At 40.6% G+C, this 27,462-nt stretch overlaps 1 protein-coding gene across 4 annotated transcripts in view; it reads left to right on the forward strand.

The window, feature by feature from the left end:
* frmd6 (FERM domain containing 6) overlaps positions 1-27,462 on the forward strand; it is a 188,603-nt gene that overhangs the window by 49,923 nt on the left and 111,218 nt on the right. The window contains exon 1 of one of the 4 annotated variants that reach the window (XM_048537816.2): positions 15,292-16,058. The exons of 1 other annotated variant lie outside the window; for it this stretch is intronic. The gene's annotated coding sequence lies outside the window, so the exon portion shown is untranslated. Of the gene's footprint in view, positions 1-15,291; positions 16,059-17,098; positions 17,220-18,826; positions 18,921-27,462 lie in introns of those variants that run through there. 2 more of the 4 variants (XM_048537819.2, XM_048537818.1) reach the window with 2 other exon arrangements.

The raw sequence follows: 27,462 nt of genomic DNA on the forward strand, positions 1-27,462 counted from the left end.
GGTAAGTGCAGTAGAAGTGTGTCAATAAAAAATTGTTCCTCTACCAAAAACCATGAATCATCTGGTTCTGAAAGCCTGATAGGGTCTTGAAAGTTCAAAGAAGAAGACACAGGGCTGACTTTTACCAGGTATTGGCTAGGTATCAATTTTGGTCAGTTTCATTCAGGATATCTCTCCATAAAGTGTTAGCAAGCTCTCTTACTCTCTCCTTGGAAGCCTGCTTCAATACAAATGCACCTTATCTCTCTGGCACTCTGTTCATCTTATTTCCCCACTTGCTGCAAGCAAAGGTACTTGAAACTGGTGGGATATCCTGCAAACTCTCGAGCTGATGCAATATTTGAACTCGAGCTATGAACCTGGTCAAGTCCTGGCAGTCCAGAGTTGTCCTCCACTGTGCACACTGTAACCATAGAACAACATCTTTCAGGGCATTCAGGTGATGCAATGGACACTTCATTCACCTGTCAGAGTGCGTACTTATGCCTATTACTATTTATGAAACAAGCCAACCATCTTACACATTCTCAACCCCATCCTATCTTACAACCCTAAGTCAGCCCTACCTTTTTTCCCAATGCCCAGTGTAGTCCAGCACCTTCTCTTTGTTTGAGGTGGGACCATCACATATGGGGAAACCTTCATACGGTTCAAAGGATTCACTTTTATTCGGCAACAACTGAACTGAACAAAAAGCAAACAAAATGGGAACAGAAACAGACTGCTTGCCTTTTGAATGCCAACTAATTTACAGTCGAAGAGTGATCGCCGCATCCAGCTCTCATCTACTGTCAAAGAAGTCCTGGCTCTTTTTACTTGATGCAGCCATGGTCTGTCATGCAGAAGAGATACGACCATTCAGTCCATCGAGTCTATTTTGCCACTCGAAAAGATCATGGATGATCTGATAACTCTGCCTTCCTGCCTTTAACCTATAATCCTTGGTTCCCTAACTGATTAAAAAATTACCTTGAAGATCTGGAGGAGGGGAGAAGGCATAAAAAGATAAGCAGGAATCCAGTCAGCATCAAATTAGGCAGAAAATAAGTAAGTGCTAAGAGAGCTAAGGGGCACCTAGCTGAATCCATGAGTTGGGTGCCTGTTCCCACACACAATCATTCCTGGCAGCAGAGTTCCAATGATAGATATGAAGAAGTTCCAAAGTGCAGCAGTGATGTGCAGAAGTGTACTGTAAGAAGATTGGAGATGTGCCATGAGGGTGTGGTGAAGCTGGTAATATGACAGCTGCCAAGGTGCATGAACAGGGTTGGGAGGTTCATGCAGTTTCTGCCAATGGAGTGTAACTGCAATGTTGGCGCTTTGTGTCCGAGGTAGTGCCCTGTAGTAGCAAGGTAACAGCTTTGACTTTTATGTCAGGAACTGTTGCCATCTAGTTACTATCTGACAATTGGAACTTTCATATTAATGAGGTGAGAATAGGTCACAATGTGACGTTAATTCACGCAATAGATTTCTTGCTGCTAATTAGTGACAATCTCATCTTGTCATTTAAAACTTACTGGAAAATGAGACTTCTTGCTCTTAATTTCAGGCTGTCCATCTCACCATATTTTCCCAATCTTCTCACCAATGCCCACATTGTTCAGTATCTGGGCAATTTTCACCCCCAGTCACTACCAGGAATTCAGAATGACAGAATTAGCGTGGCATTGGAAAAGCAACTGTCCAGAGAAATCAATTCTCCAGTTTCAAGTTGCTTTATTTTATCTAATCAATGTGCCACAATTATCTAGTGCATTTGAAGTTTATTTGAATGCAGTCAGTAAACATTTGGTAGAACATGTTTTATGTTATGACTGTGCCTGAAAAATTGCATGCACAGAACATTGGTGCCAGATTATAATTAATACTGTGATGTGTTGTTTTTACATTTTTGTGACAAGTAACCATAAACAGATATTTCTCATAAATTCAGATGCCACAAGTGACCAACTGATGGGTGTGCAGTGTCTGTTAGTTATTTCTTCAGAAAAATGATCTAAAGGCACCTCCCTTAAAAATATGATAAAAACTATGCTGAAATAAATGAAAAGTACAGTAACAAAAATCTTTAAAAGATTGTTAAATAAAACTACTTGTTCTAAGAAATCCAGTTAAAAAGGTCAATGAAGCTGAACAAACTTTTATGAATAGTTAACGTTCTAACTTGGGAATAATAGGATCACCCTCAGCGTTGTGAAACCTGTAAATAAATCTTAATCCTCTTTGCATTAGTACAATGTATGATAGCTTCTACAAACATATTAATATGGGATGCTTGTTCTGCTGAATGCTAATTTATTTGCTTTAAACAGTAACTTACTTTCTTCGTGATAAACATCTTTTGCCTTTGCTTTCAGTCACTTACAAATACTTGTTAGCTGTCCTTTCTTTCAAGATTTCTCAAGTGAATTGTTTAATTGTTTCAAGTATTGATGTGACATCTTCTAAGGTTCTCTAAGAATCTGTTAGTAAACTAACATTGCAATTTTGTGCATTATGTTTATTAATTATTAGAAATGTATAAAAAGAACGTTGTTGTTGTAGTTGTTACATTGAAAATACGTTTTTAAAGCTAGAAGAATCTTTCAGCAATAGGAAGATGATTGATCTCAACTGAATGTTTTTAAAAGATCCAATTGTGTCAAAACAAACACAGTTCATAAATAAGAATATTCACACTCATTGGCACTTTTAATTCCTCATTTTTTTCCAGTCTTCATGGTTCTAAAGCTTCTGGTCAGAAGCCGTTTGGCATCCATTTTGTGCACAATTCCCCTTCAATGATATCAGACACATAACAGTGGCAGCAGCAGTTCCACACATTCCTATTATAGCTGTGGAATTTCTTAATAAATTGATATTCCTTAAAAGACTCTTTATTGAAGTAAGTGTGATTTTTAAAGAAAATAATTTTGCCAAAAATTCAACTTGGAATTCATATATTCTTTAAATCTTAACAATGAAGTTTTACTGTGATTTGTTATTATTGCCTTTGCTATGATTTGTTTTACTGCAAATTTAATGTCACACTGGGCAGCTGATCATGTATGTGTTCTGAGGTAAAGACCAGAGTTTGTACTAACGTAGAAATGACATATAGCAGATTGTTTCCTTAGTCTTTTGTGAACATGATCAAACTAAAGCACTGCAGACCTCATAGAACGCACCCCCAGGAAGAAAATAAATGCTATTTCAACATCCCCCCCTTTTCTGATGAAGGGTCTAGGCCTGAAGCATCAGCTTTTATGCTCCTAAGATGCTGCTGGGCCTGCTGTGTTCATCCAGCTCCACACTTTCTTATCTCAGATTCTCCAGCATCTGCAGTTCCCCTTATCTCTGATCGCTATTTCAACTGGGTTGGCTAGTTTAGTTGGCTGGATGGCTGGCTTGCCATACACAGTGACTCCAAAAGCATGAGTTCAATTCCTGTCTCAAATAAGGAAACTGTGAAGACCCCACCTTCTGAACTCAACCCTTTCCATTAAACTCACTACCGGATAATGTCCCTCTTTAATGGGAGAGCAGCTCTAGGACTGTGATGACTTTCACTTTCAAAGATTGTTCTGTAAACATTGAAAGGGCAATTTCAGTGAAGGACAATGATTTGGTTAACGACAATGACAATGGTTAAGAACAGTGTCACGGAGAACAAAATAGTGGCAATTAAGTAGAATACTGAAATTTCTTTGTTCTCCATAACTTCTTGTTGATATTTTTTCTACTTTTCCTCCAGAGAGAAACCTCAATTATTCTTTTGAGGGTCACTGGTAAGGGCCAGCATTTCTTGCTTTTCCATATTGCTTTTGAGACAGTGGTGGTTTGCTATCTTTGTAATCACTGCAGACCAAAGTAGTGCACTCATAGTGTTGTCAGCGAGGGAGCTCCCATCCAATGGCAATCTTGGAATCTTGCTGACAGAGTGGGGGTCTTGTCTGCCAGTGGGAGAGCTGGTGAGAGACCTGCACTCCCCTCACATTCAAGGCCCAATGATTGTAACATTTAGCCCTACCTGTACAGTAATGTTCCCATGCATCTGCTGCCTTTGTCCTTCTAGACAGTTGAATTTGTGAGTTTCAAAGGCGTTGTCAATGGTGTATTGGTGAATTGCTGCAATAAATCCTGTAAATGCTTTCACAGTATGGTGGTGATAGAGGAAGTGAGTGCTGGATTGGGTACTAATCAAAAGGGCTGCTTTATCTGTCATTCTGATAAGTTTCTGGTAAATTGTGCTCATCCAGGCTGCTGGACAGCATTCAATTACACTCCTGACTTGTGCCTTGTAGATTCTAGACAGATATTGGAGAGGTGGGAGGTGAGCTCAGTCTCTGGCCAGTTGTTTTCGTCGTCGTGTTTATATGGAAGGTCCAGATCAGTCAATGGTAACCCCAGTAAAGTGATAGTGGCAATTTCAGTCATGGTAAATGTCATTGAATGTCATGAGGAGATGGACACATTCTCTCATTGGAGATGATTATTGCCTGGCACTTGTATAAATGTCACTTGCCACATATCAGTACCACCCTAAAATTTGTTCAGAACTTGCTGCACACAGACACAGGCCGCTTCAGTATCTCAGGCATTGAGAATAGTGCTGAACATTGTGCAATCATCAATGAGCACACTTCAGATGATAGAGGGAAAATAATTGATCAAGATGGTTGTGTCTAGGACAGTATCCTGAGGAAACCCTGCAGAGGTATCCCAGGGGTGAGATAATTGACCACCAGTAGCCACAACTATCTTCCTTTGTGCTAGATATGACACCAACCTGCAGAATGTTTTTCCTCTTATTGCCAGTTTCATTTCTGCTCTGAAATTCAGCTACTTCTTCTATGCTTGGAATAAGGTTGTGAAGGGGTCAGAAGCTAAGTGAACCTGGTAAAACTCAAAATGAGCATCAGTGAGCAGTTTCTATCTGTAGATGCCATTAAATAGTACTGTTGATGACACTTTTGGTCACTGTGCTGATGATCAAGCGTAGACTGACAGGGTAATAATTAGTTGTGTTGGATTTGACCCAATCTTTTGGGGAAAGGAAACACCTGGACAATTTTCCAGTTGTTGGGTAGCTGCAAATGTTGTAGCTGTACTAAAGGAGGTCGGTTAAGGACACACTTATTTCTGGGGCACATCTTCACTGCCACTGCTGGCCTTTTTGTATGGCTCTATGACTCTTAGCTTTTGCATATCTGGTGCGTTATTGAAATTACATGGAGTGAATTGAATTGGCTGAAGACTGGTCTCTGTGCTTCTGGGGATTTCAGAAAAAGGTGAATCTCTGACACTCTGGTTAAGAATGACTGCAGTACTTCATCCTTGTCCTTTGCTGGACTTCCTCATGATTAAGCGTGGAAATATTTTTGGAGATTTCTCATGCCAGTTGTTTAATTGTCGAACTAAAACCTACAAAGTTATGCATTTCCTCAATTCCAGCTTCATATTCGAGAAGCACAAATTACTTGGAATGAGAGGAGGCACCATCTTGTACAAAGTGCTTATGTACTTCACCATGAGCTTTGGCTTTAAATTTTATGTTTTACACGCTCTTACCTGTTTTACTGGAAATGCCACTTTCAATTACAGTTATTCTTTCTCTTCATTATAATTGTCTGTTGCTATGATCCCTCTTGGACACAAGTAATGCTATTCTTTACATTGTTCATTCCTAATAATCTCAGAAAAGGACATTAATGATTTCATTGGCGAGACAATCGAGCTCCACCATCACTATCTTTCTATCTTTACTGAAAATCAACAGGCTTTAGCATAAAGTGATTAAGCCAGATGTACTTTCTCTGTTTACCAAATAATCTTGTTTTAACTCAGCTGGAAATTCTGTGAATTGCTTTGGACCAGTCTGCCTCTGAGCAACGTAACAAGACAATTAGTGTAAAAGTATTTCAAGGAAAATCTGTCTTTGTGATCTAAAGTGAGATAATAAACAAATGGCTCATTTTTATAATGAATCTACAGCTGCCTGAGCCCTATCCTCCTTGACATTTGTACAGGTGTTGGGTTGGGCCAAATGTCCGGATCAGGCGGGGAATCTTGTTAAAATGTTTAAATTGAAGCTCTGCACAGGACACGGCACAGTGGACTTTAAGGGCTTTAATGCAGGTCCTGCTAGAAATATTGCAATAGCTTTTCTGACTGAATAAAAATTTCTCCATGTTCTGCCAATCTTATGCTGCTATCCCCTCAACCCACACTTCCAGGGGGAATGTGAGGATTGCATGGCCACTCCATCATGGCATCTTCTTTCTGGTGCACATTAGATTCCTTGAATGCCTGCAGCAGTGAATAATTCAACCCAAGCTCACGCCAGATCTCTGTAAGAGCTACCCAGCTGGTACTATTCCACTGCCTTTGACTACAGCCCTTCCTATTCTTTCTCCTCAATTAATTGTCCAATTTTCTTTTGAACTCCATGATTGAATTTATCACTCTCAGACAGTTTCCACACCTGAATCAGTCCCTGTGTATAAGGGTTTTTCTTCATGTTACATCAGTTCTTTAGTGAATCGAATTAATTCTTATTCTTTGCTTCTTTACCCTTCCCCAAGTAGGATCAGTTTCCCTCTCAGCTTCTTTGTCAGATTCCTCAGGATTTTAGGAAACATCAAAAGCTCTTTGAAAAACTCTTCTCAATCTGCTCTTCTGTGAAGAAGACAGCCCCAGCTTTGTTCATCTACTTGTGTAGCTGAAGTCTCTCAAGTTTGGAAATTTTCTCATAAAACGTTCCTTCACCATCGTGAAGGCCTTCACAATCTTCCTAAACTGTGGTGCTCAGAATTGGACGCAGTTCCATTTGAGCCTAAACTAGTATTTCATAAAGGTTCAAAATACTTTCCTTTTTTTCATATGTCATGTCTTTGCTAGGTACCTAATTCATTGCTTTCTCAATGTTGTCCTACCATTGTCAATGGCTTGTTCATAAACTCCCCATTCCCGTCCCCCTGCTCACTCTACTCCAACATTCCTTTGAGAACTATACCCTAATTATTTTCTATGGTATTCTCCTGCTCTTCCAGCCAAAATGTATTACCTCACACTTTTTGCACAAAATGTCATCTGCTGCATGTCTGCCCATTCCATCAGTCTATGTTTATTTCGGGTTTTACCATCATTTGTTGCGCAGTTCATCAAGCTTTCAGGTTTGTGTCATATGCAACTTTTGAAATTAGGCTCCACACATGCATGTTTTTGATAAAAATGAACTAAAAGCAGCAATCCTAATAATGAACCACGGGAATCCCCACTTTATACATTCCTTCAATCAAAAATCAACTATTCATCATTGTTTTCTGTTCCCTGTCACTCACTCAACTTCATATCCATGCTGTCACATTCCCTTTTATGCCATGGTCTTTGGATTTGCTGACAAGGCAATTAACAGTTAACATAATTAACATTTCACAGAATTTCCAAGAACAGATTAGAAGTATGTGATGAGAACATTCATAGCTATCCAGAGTGTTTGCAAAATACTGGTGTGTGTTGAGAAATAGGCACAATTTGTCTCTTTGAAGAATGGCATTCAGTCTGTAGCATTAAGGCCCCTTCGATGTCATCACAGGCAGAAACAGATGAGATTGCTGTCTGCCAAGTTTCCATGGAGAACTCTTAGATTTATGATGGAAAATTTCTTCCCTGCCTCCTGGACAGTGATCTGGATGTTCTAGCAGCTGCTTTCACTACATTGAGTGATGGGACGTCTTACTTGTCCCATGCACTGTCTACTGCAGAGTGAGGGAGGTTAATAAATGTTGCATGGGTCTGAGAAATAGGAGTGATATTCCTGACACAATTATCTCCTGTTGTTGAGGATTGCCTTAATTTGTTCAGTAATCTGCATGGGAGCAATGTCAATGCACAGTGCGGTAATGGAGACAGTGATGGCCTGAAGAATTGTCCCTGTGCATCCATTCCTTCACCAACTTGAAACTGTTCAAGATAATCTTCTGCAGATCAAAACCAAGGCTTCTATAATAGTGAATTCAGCTTTCATGTCAGATTCTCCAAATGAGCACTGGTATTGACAGCCTTGCAGTTGCCATGTGCCACATGCTGAACCATTGTCCCTTTGAGTAATTATACATGACATGGCTTCTCCAATGCAAAGAAGAGCAGGAGAGTTCTCTCGGTGTCCTTGCCAACACTTTTCTGTAAAACAAGTGATCTACCAGGCACTTATATCTGCAGGTGTTTCATTACTGTTCGTGGATGATTGTTGTATGTAAACTAAAAGTTACGTTTTCCCCAATAGAGCAGCATTGTGGCTCAGTTGTTAGCACTACTGCCTCACTGTGCCAGGGACCCAAGTTTGATAGCAGCTTTGGGTGACTGTGTGGGTTTCCTATGGATGCACTGGTTTCCCCCCATAGTTGAAGACTTGCAGGTTAGATGGTTTGCCCATGGGAAATGCAGGATTACAGAGTTAGGCTAGGGGTGAGAGTCTGGGTGGGGTGCTCTTTGGAGAGTCGATGTAGCGTCAATGGACTGACTGGCCTGCTTCCACACTAAGGACATTCTTTGATTCTATAAATGTGTTTAGACTTCAAAGTACTTTACTGGTTGACAAGTACTTTGGGTCATCCATGTGTGGGGATGTTTTTCTTTGAATAATGCCAAGTATGGTAGTTACCCTGACCTAAAGGAAGGCCTGTGGGTTTTTTTTAATCTATCATCTCGGGTCCAGTTATATTAATGTAAGAGTCTACTCCAAGAAACTAAGTAAATATCTTCTGTGTTTTTCTCTGTGCCCTCCTGATATACTCTATGCCATGGTTTAATATTCTGCTTTTAAGTTTTTCTCCTTCTCCACCTTTAAGATTCTGTTGAGAATCCACCTCTTGTTGGCCACTCCTGCTTGCATCTGGTTATTTGATTTGATGGTAGTTTTCTTCTGATTACATTTCGGTAAGGTGCTTTGGGAAGTTGCTGTTGTTATTGTTTTATCTTCGTGCTTAGCAATTGAGACAAAGCTGAGATGCTGGAAGTTTGAAGATGATTTAAATGTGTCACAGCCAAATAGCCATCCTAAGTCCCAGTTAGTCTCTGGGCAAACTGGCAGATGTCAGCTTGCTTTGGGGGAATAATTTTTCTGAATATGCACGACTGGAAGAATCTTCCAAGCCAGGCCAGAACTTCTACAAGGGACAGCTGAATGAACGTAATTAGCTGGGAGATAAAACTTCAGTTTCCTGACAATGGGTTAAAGCTTTGGTATTAGCTTCTCATAACCTTTCAGATGGGCTGGCTTTCCTGGTACTGATGATTGGGAACTTCTTTTGCATTCATTAGCGTGGTTATGAATACTAATTTTATTAGCCAAACATTAGGACCAAAAGTGTTTCGCAAACCCAATGATGTATGATGCATGTGCCTGGTATGAATACATTGGAAAATATGAACATAAAAGCAGGAGTAAGCCAATCGAGCCTGCATTACTATTCAATAAAATGAAAGCCGATCATCCACTTCAGGTGCTTTTCCCCATTATATCTCCATATCCCTTTATGTCCACTGGTATTTAGAAATTTGTCAGTCTTTACTTTAAACATACCCATTGACTGAATTTCCACAATTCTCAAATTTCTAAGATTCACTACCTTCTAAGTAAATAAATTCTCCTTATCTCAATCTTGAGGAGCTTTCCTGTTACTCTAAACTTGAGCCCACCCGCCACATTCCCCAACCAGGTGAAACACCTTATCACTTATACACCAATCATTGGTGATGAGCTGGGGCCCAAGTACTGATTGTTGCACTTCCTCACTAAAAATAACCTACCAAATTAAGAATGACCCATTTATTCCTACTCTCCATTTTCTGATTGTTAACTTAATCATTATCTAATCAAAACATATCCTAACAATGCTACTATCGCTGTGTAGACTTCTTTCTCCAAGTCTGGTTTCTAGGCTTCTTCATAACCAAGCATCTTCTTGTGGAAATGTTTACAGTGTAAGGGGAGATACCGCTTCATGTTAACAGCTCACGACAAACAAATCTATTCTTGCTTGTTACAATTAAGCACTTGCAGTGAAGACTAACTGGACCCTTAGCTCACCCAAGTAAGATAGCTGCATTGTGTAACACTAGCAAGTCTGACTGGGGTAAACAAGAAGCTGAAAAGGAGTCTGAAATCAAAAGGGGCCATGTTGAAAACATTCACAGAAGGATGAGCTAGGTGAAAAGGACTAGAAGAGAATGGGACTTAAAAGATGTTGTTCCTGGGGAATATATGGAGCAATCTGGGATGTACAGGGAATAATCACAATGATGGACCAACTGGGAAAAGTAAGAATGGGAGCTACATATTCACAGTGAGGAGTCTGATAATCATGAGCTGGGAGGGAATAATGAGTGGGTGAACCGGATAAGGGGTAGTGCAAGCATAAACCTCATCAGAGGGACCTAGCTGAGAGTTGAATCAGTGGAAGTGCAAAAATATCATGGGAGATAGAAAAAGAGCTGATAGCCACAGGGGAGCTTGAAGAAGGACAGAGGAAATGTCAGTAAAAGGAGACAGTCTACAATTATGGAAGTAAAGTTTATTTCAGAAAAAGAGAGTAAGGTTAAATGATTCAAATGAAAAATTTACAACCACTAACTTTCTCTAAATTGGTTTTCAAAATAAGGCCTCTCAGGGGATCTACAGTGTGTATGGGAGGGTCCAGGAATTGTTTGCACATGTTCGTGCTGAAGGACTTGAAAGAGAACCTGAAAAATGCCAATGCATGATCATTCAGCTGAAGGTTTTGCACTAGAAGGAAGCACTGACTGCAAAATAAACACAAATGAACTCTTACTGCTCCATATTCTAACATCCCAACCATGTTGTGTCATTCATTAACCTTTGAGAAGGACAGCAAAGGATCACCAGCAATGCTAATGGTGCTAGGTGGAGCTTGTTATCTATGAAGCCATACAGGAGCATTCACAAGCCCGTTTATCTAAAAACTAAGGACATGGGGATAAAAAACATTATGTAAGCTATAGATTTCAAGGTTGAAAGGCTCTGTAGCAGGGATAATGAAGTGTATTATTAGTTACAAAAACAGACCCTACTGGTAAAACTCAACAGATCTGGCAGGATCTGTGAAGGAAAATCAGAGTTAACACTTCAGGTCCAGAACTCTGTCTCTCAGAACTGATGGTTAGCTCGGAAAATATCAGTTTATATGCAGAAAATAGGGTGGGGCAAGAGGATAAGGAGTAAATGATAGGTGGGATAGAGCCCAAAGAGAGAGAGAGAGAGAGAGAGAGAGAGCAGTTGGACAAAGGAGTTGATAATGATCTGGCTAGGAGGATAAACAACTGTTACTGGAGACTGTTAGTCACCAACAATCAGCAGTGTATAACAGCAGACTGTGATAACAAGGCCTGGGGTATGGGTAGGTAGGTGGCTAGGATATGGGAGAGTTCAGGCCCTAAAATTATTGAACTCAATATTGAGTCCTGAGGGCTGCAGGGTCCCCAGGTGGAAAATGGGGTTAATCGAGAGTTAGATTAAGCTAACTGCCCCTTGCATAAAAAGTAATATAAAGATCAAGGCTACAATATACACATGACGGTACTAGAAAGGGAAAGCCCACCACTGGTTATAGAAGATGGACCTCACCATGTACAGACAGCTGTAGTGTAGGCTTTCATCCAAGCGCAAGCTCATATGGGCCTTAGGAGTAAATTGACTATGTCAGGACCTCAAATAGAAAGCAGGCACCTCCTTTTTCTTCACAGATCAGCACTTCCATGTTTCACTAACTTAATCCAACAGCTATATTAGCCTTACTATGGTTAAAAAGACAGCAATATAGTTTGGCCAGTTCACCATGGGCTCAGACAGTCTGGGTGCCTGAGCCAACAGACTTACAGTGATTGTTAGGTTTCCTCAGATTCAAAGGGACATCAACAGCAATAAAGTGGTGCTCAGAATTCCTTGGCAGCATCCAGTTAGAATCATAAACAGAAAGGGATTGCACTCTGTCAATGTCCAGCTTGTTTTTGACAAAGGGCAGCAATTCCTGCAGGTGTGCATCCGCTATCCAAAGAGATGTCATGATCCTTACATTCTGCACAACTCCCAGGTATCACGAATGTTCACTCGCCCACGTCATCTCCCTGGCTGGTCAGTGAGTGATAAGGGATGCTCCTGAAGACATTGTTAATTATCCTGTTGTGTAACCTTCAGACTGATGCCAAAACAGTGCTTCCCATGCATCCACAATTGGTATTGCAAAAATTACCTGGGTCACTCAGGAGGAGAACTCCAATACTCTCTGGACAAGCTTAGTGATTGTACAAAGTGCGGCATATAGCCCAGATAAATGATGGTCTGAGAACCTGTCTCCTCAGATGAGGGAGTCAAAATGGAAGATAAGGATGCTGATAATGCCAGTGGAGAAGTGGTCCTACCTTCAAAGAACTGTATGGTTTATAACTTCAACTTACTTTGTTTGGCATGAATTGGATGATAATTTGTTCACTTTGCACCAATAACACCTCTTCGGTTTTGGGAACAGAGGGTCAGTACAGCATTAAGCAGAATTGCAAGGGGATTGATCTTCTTCGTCTGAGATCTTCTGCAAGGGGCATCCATCAATACTAAGAAGTGAGGAGCTAAACTATGCTGACTGACTCTCAAAACCCTGCTACCTAGATTAAAATCCTGCTCCCTGAGGTAATATTGCTCCCAGAGGAAAGCACTGAATGAAAGTTTCAGTGCTCATCACACTGCTGCACGTGCGTATGTGGGTGTTCACATATGGTGATCAGCACCCGTCCAGGTGGTTCACAAGGAAAATGTAACAGTCTGAAGTCATAACAGATGGAAAGAGGCCACAGGACATTTGTACAAAGTGCTTTATTTATTTTAAGTGAAATGTTTAACAGAAGATTGAAACCTACAGTGTCTTTGATGTTCTTTAATCTTTCTTCTCCTACCTGTGCATCTTGGTGTCACCTTGGCAGATGCAACTGACCTTGAAGACATCCACTGACTGTTTTACTGACCTACCTCTGAGAGCTTTAATGGGCCTCCTCTGGTGATCCGTGGTCTAGAGATATCCAGCCTGCTGATGATCTCCTGCAGAGGTACAGGTGCAACCTCCTCAGTTGAACTTGAGTAGATGGTTATCAATGAAGCATTAAATGATGTGTGTGCCTGTGATACCTGTTCATCCTGAAGGCATGTTTTGTTGTTGTGTGCTTGTCCCACGTACATTGGTGAAAAACCATCAGATGTGCCTATTCGCCCAGTTGTGATAAAAGCTGATGGTATGTGAGCTGCTGAGTGTTGTATCCGAGATAATGGGAACTGCAAATGCTGGAGAATCCGAGATAACAAAGTATGGAGCTGGATGAACACAGCAGGCCAAGCAGCATCTTAGGAGCACAACGGCTGCCATTTCAAGTTCTGATGAAGCGTCTAGGCCTGAAACGTCAGCTTTTATGCTCCTAAGATGCTGCTTGGCCTGCTGTGTTCATCCAGCTCCACATTTTGTTATGCTGAGTGCTGTAGTTCCTTTTATGTTTTGGGTGTGAGCCTTGATAGGTGTGTAAGAACCAGTAGCACCGTGTTGTAAGAAGTGCCACATTGGTAACTACAATGAATTGGCAAACATTGTTTACATAATGATGTAATGGAGATGCCTGGTACCAAATATTGTCTGTTGCATTCCTGTGTTGACAGCTTTTACAATGCTAACTCATATTCATAGGGGTATGAAGCATTGACAATGCAGTTGTACCTACCTCAGGAAGGTGCAATGGATCATTCACCATTTGTGGCCCTGGAACTAGGTTCTCTTGAGCTCAGTGCAGGCACTGACCTCCACAACTTTGTCCACCCATTTTCATGAGTCAGGATGGCCTTCCGTTTTCATTCATAGGATAAGGCGCTTCTCTTCTTTCGTGGCCAGCCCTGGAAAACTGCCAAGAGACATGGCGAAGGAATGGTGCTGATTTTTGCTGAATCACTAACTTATCCAGAGCTTGGCGAGGTGATGAGCTGAGGTTGATTATTGCTCTTGTGTTGCAGTCCAGGTACGCTTTCAATGTGGCACCTGCAAGTTGTGGTGCAGAAGGACGTGACCCTGGTGGGTAGAGGGCTACAGAAATTTTAGCCTGTAAAATTTGGCATCTTACCCATGTATAGATATGGACTGAGTGGAAAAGTATCCATTTGTGTCAGTAAACCTGCCCTGCTCCCAAGTAGAGGTGCCTCCCATGTTTGGACCCACCTCCACACAAGGTTCGATCTTAAATAAAACCTTTAGATTAAAGTAGTAGAGGTAAATTATGCTCTGGATCAGTATGAGTGTGCATGAAACTGTTTGATGAGGAATTATTAGAAACCTCCACCATGATGTGAAATCGTATAGGAAGCATTTTGTGGCTTGCCTGCCTATTTGATTTAGGGCAATGCTGGCTCTCCTTATTTTTACGGATCTTGTAGTCCCAGTGCTAATCAGTTCTTGCAAACAGCCTGGGCATCTCTTTGGTGCATGAAGTAATAAAGACCCTCCTTTTTGTTTCATCTTCCACTAGCACCTGCACAATTCTATTCGCCAAATTGAAGAAGCATCACCCTTTTCACTGCAACATTGAAGTGGCTCCTTTAATCAGGACTTTACACTTTTAAAGGATGCTGTCAAATTCCAGGCGAGCAATATCTGCGGTGCCCGCGCTCAGGGCTCATACTGCTTTCGAACCGCTTATTGAAAATATCCCTGAACTTCGAATTCAACAAAGGGGGGAGTGTTTTTGTCTCGAACGACAGATCAAGAACCTTTACTGATTGACCAATGAAGATCTCTGCAGCGGAAGATTTTCTTGTCTTCGAGTAGCAATCAAGAATTATAGGTTGGAATAAAAACGTTTGGGGAGAAAAGTTCAAGTTAAAGGGAACATAATTGTCGTAAAACGTACTCTATTCCACTCTCCGTTCATCACACTGGGAAGTCCAGCTAATTCTGAGTTCTTTGTGCGTGTTTAACGAACACAGAAATTGTTGCTGTGGTAGTGGATTCGTGCAGAAAGTCGACAGAAAAGCTAAAAGTACACCAAATCAGCTTAATGAAATATACCTGGATATTGGGCGGGAGAGAGCAGGTCAAAATTCATAGCCACCCCAGAGAAGTTGTAAAGTAAGTTTTCCCACTTTTGTTGTCATATTTTAACCTTGGCATTCGCCGCAATAAAACATTTCCTTATATATTGACCCTCCCTCCCTGCCCCCCCCCCCAATAAATGGTGCCCAGTGCCAGCTCCAGCACGCCTTTCAGATCGTGTGATCATCCTTCTCAGTAGTGTTCATATTACAGCCTTAGGGTGTAACATACACAAGTCTGTCTTTGTAACATGTTAGCAGATGGAGCTATTAACGTTCGGGATAATGATTTACGACGGAAATAGCCTTCATTTGATTTCTCAAGCTAGGCGTAAGAAAACCTGAAAGACAAATCCCTTTTTAAGAGAAAAGGAACGTTTCTAATTCGGTGTAAGAAAGAACAGAAGGTAATAAATCAGGAATTTCGCCCCCACCCCGAGCTGGTTGTGGAAAATATTCCAGGCTGGTGTGAGATTGGTTGCAGAAGGCTGACAGAAAAAGTGCAGATATGACCGGCCCGGAATGAAACCCTTTCTCATGTACTGCACACATGAAAGCTCTGGCACACGAAGCTAGACAGGAGATGGCATGTTAGGGAGTGGAACATACCATTGGTGCAACCAGAAGAGGGGAGCACATCAGCAGGAGCTCGGAAAATGCACCAATGAGTTCGCCCGGCACAAATGTATGCGGGACTCCGAGCAGGGGAAAGGAGGAGAAACCATACGATACGACCAGCCTCCGTGTCTATCCGAAAAGTGTTTTAAAACACACGCGAGCAGCAGCTTCCCCCCGGTTCTCTCTAACATATGTCTAAACACACCCGTGTACTGCATGCGTTCGGTTCCCGCTGGACTATCAGAGATGTGGCAGTGAAGTTTGCAGCAGCTCCAGTAACAGTTCCTTACTTGAGTGACCGAATACCGAGAGTGCCAGGGAGGTGAGTTCCAATAACCCCTTCTTTTCCAGGCATCCACTGACGAATACTTTGACCGAGCGAGAATGAGTGCTTGCTTCACTCTGACTCTTCGATTTCTGTTTTCTTTTACTGTGGAGATCATGGAGCCAATTTAGTGTCACAGTGTGGCTGCAAAAAAAAACATCTTTGGGGAATTGATGTACAATTGTAATGAGGCGGGGGAGCGGGGGCGGAGAAAGTTATTGAGTGGAGATGCTGCGCTTTTAAAAGTACTGCATTGCTTACGAAACTTTACTCTTTCTTCAACGATTCGTTTTCGGAATATTTATTGAATACATGTTACCTTAATTACGGCATTTTATACATTATCTCGCAAACTGTGCAATCTTAAACGATCTGCGGGACAGATTATCCCCTTTAGCTCCCGATGGGGGACATTGTCATTCTTGTGGGTTTTAATGAATCTCTCAGTTCCAACAAGATCCTATAGAGTTCAGTTGTATCATCCGATGGTATTTTTAGATTCACAGTCACCAAATACATTTGTTATGATATTTATTTTCTACATTATTACTTTTCACTTTGAATCCGATCTACCATCCAACAACATTTAAGAGTCTGTACGCTTGCTTCCTTTAATGCCGCAGGATACAATTTATGCGATTAGTCACTTCTGCTAAGGGACTACATGTGGCTTAATTTTTAAAGAATGCTAGTCATTTCCTTTCTGAGATTTCTGGGAGTTGATTTTTTTTCCTCTCCACTACAGATCAAAACAGCAGTTGCTGCTTGGGACATTTTCTAAGCTGCAAGCCGTCTGTAAACCTTTGTATTCTAAGTATGATCTATCCCATTACAGCAGGGTTTTAAACAACAACTGTTGGAAGTATTCATCTGAGCTTTTCAGCCAGTTATTAAAACGAGGAAACATTTTGTTTTCTGGGATTTGGAGAGTGGAGAGAATGCATCGAACCTGAATGAAAGATTACAACCAAACGCCCAACCTACCTTTAATTGTATTGAAATTCAATGTTTAAAATTGCCATGCTTGATCCTATTGGAGCCTGTGAGAAGTAAAATCCTATAAGATTCGTTGTCAAATCTTCAGTATCCAATAGAACCATACCACAGTTTTGAATAGACTGTTCCACTGTACCTTTGATAAGGGTGGTGCACGTGTAGGTATGTTGTAGTTACTAATTAATTTAGTGTGACTTCTACCTGATTCTTGCAACAGGAAGAGAAAAGCTCGGAGGCTTTTGCTTGCTTGCTGGGGTGCCTTTGATTTGCCCATTTAGACGCTACAGGAAACCAACCGTTTTTTCCTTGTGTTCATGGATGTGTTCAGAAGGGCACAGGAAATCTCTTTTCTATCTGCTGCATTGTAACAGTCAATTAAAGCTGACTTTAATTCTACCCAGTGGTGCTGTAGGGAGGTACTGTTGTTTTCAGAAAATAGTATGTTAGTGCCATATATAGAATAAATAGAAAGATGAAGGTTATGCTTTCCCTTTGAAAAAGAATGTTATTCTATTGAAATGTCTCAGCTGCTTGGCAATGGGAGTTTATTTTGATCATGTGTGACAGATCTGAAGAAATGGTACTGACTACCTTTTGAGATACATACATTATTTTAAAGAATGGAGACTATGGGTTACTGATGGGCACAATATAACAAGGTCTTTAACGCTGGTATCTCTTACTGTGTATGGTAAAGATAAAGCAATGAATTAAAAACACATTGATCAAGTATGTGAGTGTACTGAAAATAGGGGCCTCAGCTGATGCCTGCTTCACATGTGGTACTGCCTTGCTATGGCCATATGCTTCTGGATTCTGTTGATAACTTAGTTTTCTTTTGTTCATGTTTTAGACGGTGATGTTTATTTCATGATCATCAATCTAGGAGCTGCAACTCTAACAGCCAGGCTGATATTGTGTGCTGCAGTTATTTTATTGTTCGTGATCATTCTGTGAAATGCATAAATGTAGATATAGCTGAACAGTTTTAGCTCACTTGGCCAGCTATAACATGACATTTACAGAACAAACCATAAATGCCTGGAGCACTGCAATTACTTTTAGCACTATGATATTTGTTTGATTTTAAATCTTGTTAAATATTCTCTCAACTCTCTAAATGAAAGTGGTGCTTATGTATGTAGAATTTCTCTTTGCAGTGAAGTGACACATCATTTGGGGAGATGGGGTAAATGTAAGAAATTTAGAAGCAGTGTGTAGAATGTTTCAAAGTAAACAGTTAGTAGAGACCTCGTTTTTTTTAATTATTGATTTTAGAACTGTTAATAGCCATTGTGTTCTGCGTCCATTGCCCCAGCTTTCATGCTGATATGCTGCTGATTCGTTTGCCAAACAGTAATCACGTGGCAGTTCTTCAGAATCGTTTTCATGTATTTGTAGATTGATGTGTGAATACTTGCCTTGTAATCATACTCAGAATCAGATGTATTGATTTAATGTTGGCTGAAGTTCTTAACATTGATTAGAATTCAAGTCAACATTGGGTATTGTTTAGACCAAATGGCCTCACTACTTTTCTTTTACAAAATAATTATTACATTTTTATACATTATTTACTGCAAAATTATGTAACTGTTAGGGAGCTGTTTGTAAAGTTTTGGAAAATTCCTGCAAGATTGTTTAGAGGGACAGGTCATTTTTATTGGTTCAAATAAAGAGACGTTCTGAGAGGGAATTTCACAGGTTAGGATCTGGGCAAATGAAGTCTTTGTCAATGAAGGAGTGGATAAAATTAAGGATGTGCAAGAGGACAGAATTGGATGAGTGCAGATTTCTTGCAGAGTCTGGAAGAAATTACAGAAATTGGGACAAGCAGTGGGCGGATCTGAAATCTAGGATCAAGTAAGTATAAAATGAATTACTTTTTAAGAGGGAACCACTGTACATCAGTAGCCAAACTGGAATGATGATCTAAAACAACTACTACATAAGAAATTTGTTTACGTAAAGAGGTGTTGATGAGGTCCCAGTATTGCATGTACATTTTCCAAATATGCTTCTTGCAAGTTTGTGTCTCCGTAGTCAGTAGTTCTAGGGAAAAGGAGTTTTAGTTCCCTGGTTAGGTTGAAGGAGCTGTGGTTATTTTCCTAGGAGTAAAGGAAATTGAATTGAAATTCTGTAGCGTTATGCAAGATTATGACAGTTTTTCTTTCTCTACTTTGTCTAACCTATATTAGCATCTAATGGTACAAGAATGAAAGAACACAAATCTAAAGTTTTGGGAATAAGCTTGCATGGACTCTATAGGATAATTGAAATCCTCCTGTGCAGTAATGACTGTATGAAAGACTGCTTCTGGCTTTTATTGTAAAAGCTATGGGCATACAAAATCCCATAAGAATTGGCCTTTGGATGCCTCAGCAAAGGAAGTGGGGACCTTATGAGGAGGGGCCCCATCCTGTTTGATAGCTTGACATTGCTAATGGATGCAAAAGATTTGTTCAAAATTTATGAATTTTAGACATGGTGGTTCTCTTTGCATTTTAGGATCACCTTTTATGGAAGTACACAGGTTTTGCGTAGCCAGTTGTTAACAGATTGAGTCTCTAGCATTCCTTAAATAATACAATCACATAGTATGGGCTTTATGTACAAATAGTACACATACTTTTAAGAACAGTGCCACTGGATTACATATAGAAGTTTGAGATCTACTTTTGCTTCTGACGCATTTAATTGATGGAAATGTAAGTCGAAGCATTAGAGATAATGCATATGCTACACTGCACCAGCATGATAATCAAGGACCACTGTTCTTATATGTTGAAAAGGAAAAAAAATCAAATCAGACAAATTATTTCTACTTTAGCTGCTTTGCTTGTCGGGACTGGTTTTCTCTTTTTTTATGTACCTCAAAGTTACATTTGTAAAATATGGACAAAAATATTTCTGAAAAATCAATAAACTTACCCATTGAACTTTAGAATACTCAGAAGAATTAAAATTTTATTAGTGGTGGTGGGTGTCTTGGTTTAGTTTATCACCACCTTAGCTACTGATGTTGAAATTGAATATAATGTATAAGGAATGGGTGTGTTTAAGAAAATGAAGAATATAAGAAGTTGTTGGAAAAGACTTATATTAGAAGCAGATTGTATTGGGAGAAGAATTCACAAAGGAGTGGTGAGTTAAATGGTATTCTTTGCTGTAAGTTCTGTGATTTTTTTTGGTGGTGTAGTGGTAGCAGTCTCCCCTGAGGTTGAATTTCATAGGCTCAAGCACTATTCAGGGACTGAAAGTCATAGCCTAGGTTGATATCTCAGCGTCATCCTGAGCGAGCATTTAATCCTTGATAGCAATTTTTCGATGAAAAGTCAGATCGAGGTCCTGTCTACCTTTTTGGTTGGCAATAAGAATTCAATCGCTACAATCAGTGGAAAGAATGAAATATCTAGCAGAGTCCTGGCCAAAAGTTACTCCTTGGTTAATACCTAATAGGTAGGAGTGCAGGAATTTCCATGCTTGAAAAGGCTGAGGGCCATCACATCACCATCTAACATCATGATTGCGAGATTTGCTGTGCAGTTTAACTGCTGCATTTCTGATATTAAATGATTATACTTTCAAGCTAGTTCGTTGGCTGTAAAATGCTGTGGAATGTCTTGTGATCAAGGAATACACAATACAAATGCATGATCTTTCTTTATCACTTCACACTTCTCTCAAAAGAATTCTTAAATGCTACTTGATTGATTTTTGTTTTCGGATTTCTCCGCTAATCAGTCAGCCATCACTATTTTATGTTTGGTTATTTTTAATGCTTCGAATGTTTTATTAAATAAGTGGTGCAATGCAAGCAGTTTGTACTGATTCTAATGTGTATCTTTTTTAAAAAAACAACAAAAGATAAAAACTGAGTAGATTAGGAGAAGAAAGTGTGTATGCACATAAATAGAAAGCTAATCAAAGAGACCAGAGTAGACATATGCATAAAAGAAGAAACTATGAGAGAAAAGACAATGACAAGTCAATGGAGAGTGTGACCGTCTAGTGAGCGAGTAAAGAAAGGCTGGCAGATGAATTGAAACCTAGAGAACCAAGGAAGCAGCTGTAAGTAAGCAACGTAGGAAAACCAGCAGAATTTGTTTTTTTTTTACTCCTTTCATACCAACTAACATGCATAAAGTAGACAGTTTATTAATTTGGTTCAGTGGTTTGTTGGAAATGAGTGAGACAAGCATATCCTAATGACAATAATGTGTTGCGAAAATCTACCGTCCTTTATTGAGATCAAACTAATCTCGTCAGGATCATGCTGTGCTGGTAAATCTGCTATTTGATGGACCAGAAGTAGTTTATCTTTTGTTAAGATTATGTGATTTGGCTATTAAAATCAATGAAAGCGTAAGATCAAGACAATTCACAAGTTTTTCTGAAGGCTATCAACATTTAGATGTCTTTATATGTACAAGAACACTAACTCCAACAGTAACTTAATGTTGCAGTGAGCGAAATTCTTTCAGACTCAAAATGTCCATTCGGTCAGCTGATTGAATGAGTGTTTGATTATGGAAGGCTAAGGCAATCTATCAGGTTCTATTTAAATTGTTAAAAGCAATAGGTCACTTTAAAAGGTAGTAAAAAGTGAAGACTATGAATGTGAAATTGAAGTCACCAAGTCTAGAGCAGCTAAAGCAGGCAGGTTTATTATTTAGAAGGCATTAAGGAAACAAATATATTTTGTCTATCTGACAGCTTTTGAATCACATTTATTGATAATAATAGCTTTTAATGTCCAGATCTAATTCATTTTAAAATTTGTTTTTGATATGTTTTATAAATCTCAAAATGGTATGATCTGATTTCAACCCACATGCTTTGGATTTTCATTGAGATCTCTAGATTGATCTGATGGCTCCTCCAGTAGAGTCAGTTGAAGTCCTCAAAGATTATGATGAATTGCTCTGTAACTTGGCCCTCCATCTCCACCTCTTTAACTTGTCTGTCTCCTCTCCACCTATCTTCTCCTCTATCATCTTCCATCTGCCTTCCCCCCCGCCTATTTATTTCAGAACCCTCTCCCCCTCCCCTGTTTCTGATGAAGGGTCTAGGCCCGAAACGTCAGCTTTTCTGCTCCTAAGATGCTGCTTGGCCTGCTGTGTTTATCCAGCTGTACACTTTGTTATCTTACAAAACCAGAGTTTTTTTTTGGTTACCAAAAAGACTGTGAAAGATGTGAATGAGCAAGCAGATTACTAGAAAAGCGCTTGTCTCAGGTAGAGCCAGCACAGTTGCAATTTTGGTGTGCTAGCATAACTGAGCTTCTGACCCCAACTGCTCTACATCACAAAGATTGTCATCTTTTGCCTCGAAAATTGCCCTTCCTGCTCATTTGGTGTCTGTGCTTCAATTCGTCTGCTACCCACACATACACTCCTGCCTTTGTTACCTCTAGATTACTTCAGTGTTTTCCTAGCTGGTTTGTCCTTCAACATCCTTCATCTTGTTCAAAAGGATGCTGCTTGTACCCCATTTTGCACCATGTCCTACTTGGTCTTGCAGAAAGCAGTAGCACAGAGGGATTTGTGGGTCCTCACTGTGTGTCCTCATAGCGTCCAAGTTCAGTAAGAAAGGTAAGTGGATGATGACATTTATTTCAAAGGGAATGGAATATAAAAATAATGAAATTTTGCTAAAAATATTAAAAGGTACTAGTCAGATCACACCTGCAATACTGTCAACGGTTTTGGCCCGTTTATCTGAAGAAAGATTTTGGAGACAGTTCAGAAAAGTTTCACTCGGCTGGTGCCTGGTTTGGACGGCCTTACTTGTGAGGAGAAATTGAGTAGGTTGGGCTTGTACTTGTCGGAGTTTTGAAGAATGAAAGGGGATTTATTGAACCAGGAAGGTGGAGTTGAGGGTAATCAGATCAACCATGATCTCATTGAATGGTACAGCAAACTCGATGGGCTGAATGGTCAATTTTTGCACCAACGTTATATGGTATCTGAGGAGTGAAATTCTTCTATTTTCCTTGATTTCTGGGTAAAGCTTTAATGGTTGCTCCCTTTAGGCCTGAATTAAAATGAGGTGGGACTCCATGACATTCTCTGGAATTGATCTGTATGTGGAAGGAACAATGCTCCTTTTTTTTGGGAGCTGCTGTCCTCGGTCCTTACGAAAGATTGAACACTCAGATTCTGAGATATATCAGGATAGGTAACTAATTCCTGTGCATTTCCGGCACTTTATCTGAATTTTGAAAAGGTATTGAATAAGGTGCTGCATTAAGGATCACTATTCAAAATAAGACCTCATGATGTATGAGGTAACCTGTTTACATGGAGAGGAAATTGGTGGCTAACAAGCAACAAAGAATAGGGATAAATGGATCATTTTCAGGTTGGCTAATTGGAACCAATGAAATGCCACTGTGATCAGTGCTGGAGCCTCAACTAGTTACACGCTGTATCGGTGATTTGGATTAAGGAACTAAATATATGGTATGTAAATTTCATGATGACAGAAACCTAGGCAGGAAAGCAGGTTATCAAGAGCAAATCAAGATCTGCAAAGTGATTGAGAGCTGGTAAATGAGTGGGCAAAAGTCTGGCAGATCCACTTTGGCAGGAAGAATTAAAAAAAAGCTATTTAACTGGAGAGTGATCACAGAATTCTACAGTGGGATCTGGGTGTCCTTGTACATGAATCACACAATGTTAGTATGTGGATACAGCAAGTTATTTGGGAGAGGAATGGATTGTTGATTTTATAGAAATGGGAATTGAGTACAAAAGCTGGAAAATGTTTCTATAGCTGTTCAAGGCCATAGTGAGATTGCATCAGGATTACTGTTTACAGTTTGATTCTTCTTTTATTTATAGATTAGAATTACATTAAAAGCAGTTCAGAAATGATCCCTGGGACAGATTACTGGGTTAAAAGGCTTGTTGTATGAGGGAAGGTTGGGCCTGTATCTGCTGGAGTTTAGAAGAATGAGAGGTGTTCTTATTAAAACATGTACGATCTTATGTGGACTTGACAGATGAATGCTGAAGGGATATTTCTCATGTCTAGAACTGGAGGTAAGGGGGAGCAGACGTTTGATCAAAGGTGTCTATGGTATGGGGGCAAGCCAGAAGTGATGTTGGGGCCACAATCTAGTTAACTGTGATGTTATCAAAAGGTAGAACAGGCTCAAGAGGCCAAATGGCTTAGTCCTGAAATTTTTGTGTTCATCTAATTAACACCAGATTAGTCAGATTGAAATTGATTGGAGCGACTGGTGTGTTTCAAATGTTTATTAGCATGTGCCTTTTCAGAAGCACTACTTACTCTTCTTAATCTGTCTGCCTTGGTGATGTGATCGAAATCTACATCTGCTATGATGCTAAGTTACTGTTTCCCCACTTCCTCCTAAATTGTAAATGTTGGTTTCATGAGTGCATTGTAGGGTGGCCTACAATAGTTCACGGATCTAATTGAGGTCTTCAGGGTATTAACAGGAAAAGATAGGAGAGATAGAAATCATCCTGTGGAAATAGTTGAAGATTTTAGAACCAGGGGCATGGCCTAAGAACTAGGGCCAGGCTATTCCTGAGAGTTGTTAGAAAGCTCTTGTACATGCAAAGAATAGTGGAGGTTTGGAACTCTTTACCTCAAAACAGTGGTTGTTTCTAATTCAATTGTGAAATGTAAATCAGAGACTATTTGTTTTTTTAATTCAGCAAGGATATCAAGGGATGTAGGCCCAAGGCACATGGAGCTAGGCCACAGATCAGTCATGATTTTATGGAATGGTAGAGCAGACTCGAGGGGCCGTACAACCTACTCTTGTTCCTATGTTACTGTGACATTCTCACACAGTGAAGGTTTTTAGAAGCTACCAAAACAACCAAGGCACGTTGTCTCCTTTCGCAGTTGTTGCAGGCCTTTAAAACTTGCAGCAACACACCAGTTCCTAATGTGAATGGCGAGCTCCCAGTAATTGGCATTCCTAATCTTGTGGACCCTTTAGGAATGTTGGAATTTTTGCTGAGCCCTGGAAATTACACCAGGGTCGGCTCATACGTTGTTAGGTAGGAGTGACGTGCACCCCATCATAATCCCACTCTGGCTTTTACCAAAATGCACATTCATGTTGTGGATTGTTTAAAGTCAGTACAATAATAAGAATACAGATTTTTGTAGAGTTCAAGATTTAATTATAAACCAAGAAGTTTAAAGCTTGAAAGATCCTGTGGATGAGTCCTGCAATGAACTGCAATGTTAATTCTGTGTCATCTATTACTTTGACATGTTCCAATAAAAACCATTTTCCCCTCTGTGTGGTTTTCGGTGCTGCTAGTAGAACTCCTGATCCATTTTTAGGTCTGTCGGGTGCAGACACAAAGTGACTGCACTGGGTCTGCTCTGAGGTGGCTCAGTCGTTGTCACTGCTGCATCACAGTACCAGGAACCCAGGTTCAATTCCTCCTGTCAGATGACTGTCTGTGTGGAGTTTGCACGTTCTCCCTGTGCCCTTGTGGGTTTTATTTGGGTTCTGGTTTTCTCCCACAGTCCAAAGATGTGCAGTTCAGGTAGATTGGCCATGCTAAATTGCCCAAAGTATCTAGGCATGTGCAGGCTACATGGGTTAGCCATGGTAAACGAAATTGCTTCTAGACTTGGTATGCGGCAGGTGGTGAAGGAGCCAACAAGAGGGCAAAACATATTTGACCTCATCCTTGTGATGCATTCGTCCATAACAGTATCGATAAGAGCAACCACTGCGTAGTCCTTGTGTAGATCAAGTCCCACCTTCACATTGAGAATGACCTCCATCATGTTGTGTGGCACTATCACCGTGCTAAATGGCGCAGACTTCACTCAAGCCTTGGCACACAGGAGGCATTGTGGGGCATCAGCAGCAGCAGAATTGTACTCCAGCACAATTAGAGTTATTCCTGACACAAAGGAAGATGACGTTATTGTTGGAGGTCAGTCAAGTCAGCTCCAGGACATCTCTGCAGGAGTTCCTTGGGGTGGTGTCCTAGGCCCAATCATCTTCAACAGCTTCTTCAGTGAATTACCTTTCATCATAAGGTCAAAAGTGGGGATATTCACTGATGATTGCACAGTGTTCAGCACCATTTGTGACTCCTCAGACACTGAAGCAGTCTGCGTCCAAATGCAACAAGGTTTGGACAATATCCAGGCTTAGGCTGACAAGTGATGTTTCCGCCACATGAATGCCATGATATGATCATCACCAACAAGAGACAATCTAACCATCGCCCCTGACATTCAATTGTTACTACCACTAAGTTCCCCACCATCAACATCTTGGGAGTTATCACTGATCAGAAACTTAACTGGACTCACCACATAAACACAGTGGCTACAAGAGTAGGCCAGAAGCTAGGAATACTGCGGCAAGTAACTCACCACCTGATTCCCTAAAGTCTGCCCACTATCGACAAGGCACAAGTCTGGAGTGTGATGGAATACTCCCCAATTGCCTGGTTGAGTGCAGCCTCATCAACACTCAAGAAGCTTGACACCATCCAGGACAAAGCAGCCCGCTTGATTGGCGCGACATCGACAAGCATCTGTTCTCTCCACCACCGACGCTCCGTAGCAGCAGTGTGTACTATCTACAAGATGCACTGCAGAAATTCACCAAAGATCCTCAGACAGCACCTTCCAAACCCATGACCACCTCCATTTAGAAGGACAAGGGCATCAGACAGTTGGGAACACCACCACCTCCAAGCCACTCACCATTCTGACCTAAAAATATATTGCTGTTCCTTCACTGTCACTTGGTCAAAATCCTGGAATTCCCTCCCTAATGGCATTGTGGATCAATAGCAGTAAGACTGTAACGGTGCAAGAAGGCAGCTCACTACCACCTTCTCAAGGGCACCTAGGGATGGGCAAGAAATGTTGTCCAGCCACTGATGCCCACATCCCACAAAAATGAATATTTTTTTAAAATGTGGGATGACAGGGATAGGGCAGAGAGGTGGGTCTGGGTGGGATGCTCTTTGGCAGGATGGTGTGGGCTCAGTGGGCCGAATGGCCTGCTGCCACACTTCTAGGAATATCAGGTGACCCAGCCAGGGTCTGGACTCAGAGCTAACAGTTGGCCAGGAGAATTGCTTTCGTGGGGTGGACCCAAAGGGTAGCAGCAGGCAAGGTAATTTTTGTAGAATCCAGTGAACTGGTCGTGCTTCACTTGAGCAACTCCCTCCCAAAAAAAAATACACAGACACCTATAAATACTTAAACTATTTGGCTGCTCTTTGATAGGATTATTGTATGATAGAGGCTAGTAAATGGTCCTCTGGCCTGGCATAATGCGAAAAAAAGATGTTTTTGAAACTAAATGACAGGAAACTGAAGATAAAAGCGAAATACTGCAGCTGCTAGAAATCTGAAACAAAACAAAGATCTGGAATCG

The sequence above is a fragment of the Stegostoma tigrinum genome, chromosome 10, assembly GCF_030684315.1.
Source record: "Stegostoma tigrinum isolate sSteTig4 chromosome 10, sSteTig4.hap1, whole genome shotgun sequence".
Lineage (NCBI taxonomy): Eukaryota > Metazoa > Chordata > Chondrichthyes > Orectolobiformes > Stegostomatidae > Stegostoma > Stegostoma tigrinum.